Source organism: Pundamilia nyererei, unplaced genomic scaffold (genome assembly GCF_000239375.1).
Source record: "Pundamilia nyererei isolate P.nyererei 1_Seehausen unplaced genomic scaffold, PunNye1.0 scaffold00305, whole genome shotgun sequence".
NCBI lineage: Eukaryota > Metazoa > Chordata > Actinopteri > Cichliformes > Cichlidae > Pundamilia > Pundamilia nyererei.
In genome coordinates this window covers 477,978-481,070 of record NW_005187706.1, presented here as the reverse complement: position 1 = coordinate 481,070, position 3,093 = coordinate 477,978, and positions in this window count along the sequence as shown.

The window sequence follows — 3,093 nt, the reverse complement described above, 5'->3', positions numbered from 1 at the left end:
ACTCTAGCTCTTACAGCTGAAATGAAAGGCAGTGAGTAAGCAGCTGGGAGCACCAGGTGTGGCTTTTAGCTACAAGTAGGCCAACCCCAAGGGACCATAAGATGCCTTAGTCACATGACGATGTTTGTGACTAACAAGCGACCCCTCTCCTTTGCACCTCTTTGCTTGTATCAGAGTGTGTTTGTACATGCGCTGATGCAACACGCTGCAAACACTGATGCCAGCTTGCACTCGGACACCAGAGAAGGATTCCTCAGCCTTTTAAAGCACATCTCTGGGGATTTGGGGATAGGTGTTGTGTGAGGGAAGATGGGTGGTTATGGTGTGAGTGTCAGTGTGTGTATGTGTGTTTGTATTGGTCTGTGTATTTCTGTATGGATGGGAGCTCAGGGATGGATATGAGAGTGACTGAAAGAAAGTAGTTCAGGGATCAGATGTGATTATGGCTTGTGTTATCAGGCCTGTGTGCTTTGTTGCCAAAGCTTACATCATGGTCTTAGTGATGGTAAAAAGAGCTTTGTGTCTGTTTGTGTGTACTTGAAAGTGTCTCCATTTGTGTAGTAAATCTGTCTTTTTACCCGCTGATTAGCATGATAAAGTGAGCAACACTAGGTAATAGTAGCTCAGAGTCCAGAGTTCAGTAATCATCTTCTTATTCTACTTTCAGCTGTTCCTTTTAGGAGTTGCCACAGTGCCCTTTCCCTAGCACCCTCCTTCACTACCTCCATGAACCTCTCTGTGTTCTTCCTGTTTTCCTCGTGCCTGGCAGCTACATATTCAGCTTCCTTTGTCTAATGTAGCCTCTGCTTATGCCCAAACCATCTGAACCTGGCTTCTCTAACTTTGTCTCCAAGCTGCTCAGCCTCACTTTAACCCAGTAAATGCGATGGCAGTCATGGGTCACACTGCAGATACTCCTGATCCATTGGCACAATCAAAAAATTCCGATGCAGCTCTGTTCTTTTCAGTGATATTAGGTTCATTACGTAATGCCAGGCAGGGCGCCACATCCAAATCTCTGCAAATAACACAGAAAACAACAAACAGCAAAAAGATACAGATGCTTAGAAAACGCTGACAAACCCCTCTCTGACGCCAGTGACAGGTTAGACTTTAGAGGGTTAATATACTGACACTGTCGTAACCAATGAGGCAAGCCGGACTCAAAATGTGGGACCTTATTTACAGTGTTTGTGAAAAGGAACTTTTACAAACTCTTGACAATGGAACAAAATCCAATAGTCTCTATTTACAAGGTCATTTGGAGAGGAAAGTCCATGAAGGAGTTCCAGGAACAGAATCTCCTCTGCTGCTCTTTCTCACGCAGTACCTGACTCGGAGCAGGCAGTCCACCCTTTTCCAGCTGAGGACCATGGCTGCAAACTTGGAGGTGCTGATTCTTATTCCCACTCTTCATACTCAGCTGCTTTGGTTACCAGGGTCCCGCTCTGGAGCCAGGCCACCCGTAGGAAGCCCCTTATGAGTCGGGTGTAGTGTGTGCTGGGGAGCAGCCAAAGGGTGGAGAACCTGGCAGACCAATTCCCGGCTACCAAGACTAACGATTGGGACATGTCAATACGCAGTAGAGGAAATCGTGCCAGTTTTGATCAGATTTGTTTTTCTTCCACCTGGGTCTGGCAATGCTAGGCACTTCTCTGTCTCTCAGTGCCTTGTCCAAACCCATGCCTGCTCCTTGTTAGGCCTCACCTCATCCTTTCAAGTTGCCCAGGTGGGTTGGGACTGCTCGGCCCATGGCCTCCTCAGAGACTGAGTTGGTCTTCTTGTGTGGTCCTGTGGATGGTACTGCACACACTGTATCTAAGCAGGCTAATCCTGAAAAAACTGAGAATTATGACTTTCTGAACCAGTCCTGAGCCATCCTCTGAGTCAGTCTACTCAGACCCCGTTTGTTTTGTTGTCTGTTTTTTCCCAAGCTGGCTCACCCAGACACTTAGGATGCTCAGAATGGTCATTAACTCTGAGTATCCTGGTCCGAGATGAATCCTAATCCCGCAAACCTGTGTCCAGAGTGTCCTGTGTGGCCCCAAAACCAGAAGAGCCCTGCACCAGGGAGTAGCCCTGTTGGCGTTGTTAGCCTGCTACCAAGCCATTGGAGCCTAGACCACCTGTCATGTTCTGATTGCCCCTCTTTGTATTCAATTCAATTCAATTTTATTCATACAGCACCAAATCACAACAGCAGTCACCTCAAGATGCTTTATATTGTAAGGTCGACCCTACAATAATACATACAGAGAAAACCCAACAATCATATGACCCTCTATGAGCAAGTACTTTGAGGGGTGGGGGGGTGGGGGGGCATCTGCTGCTTCTCCTTAGTCAGATCATCTGTTTCCATGCCTCAGGGTGTCTCCTTGTTTCCTTGCTCCTTTAGTTTGTTGCCTTCTTTTGGACTTCGCGTTTTTTTTTCTCCCCTTGGACATACGTCTTATCTTATGGACTTCCTTGCAGCAGCCTAATAAAATGCCTTCTGTTGAATTCTGCCTGCTTTCTGTTTGTCACACTCCCCACAGTCTGCATCATCTGCAGTTTTGCACCCTAATATCTTTAAAACGCCAAATGGAATGAGCTGGTATTCATGTGGTACTTTCAAGTCCTTTTGCCCACCCAAATGGACCATGCATTTGTGGGAGGAGCTTTCCAGATGCTTTACTCTGCACCACGCACAACACCCCCCGTCAGGTCCCAGCAACCTACTGAAATAGGGAAGGCATGACCAGGTGAAGAACTGTGTGGGTCAGCCTCCCCTGACACCAAACCTTGAATGCACAGCTCCCCTGAGGTTGAGCCACAAACCACAGTCCCTCACAAAGGGATTCTCCCTGCTATTTTAATGCAACTACCTGGACAACTGCTAGCAGGGGTGGGTTGGGCTGTAAGACATTTTCTGTAAGAAATGTTACATATTCTCTTACATCTAATAAGCATATCTAGTTTTGCTTTGAGAAAAATGCATTGTATGAACTACATGCAGCAGATCTATATTTAATTTTTACCTCATTTGTTATCTTTGTTGCTGATTTTAGTGTAACACAGGGTATGGTTGCCTGAATTTCTTTATGCAGTTACATT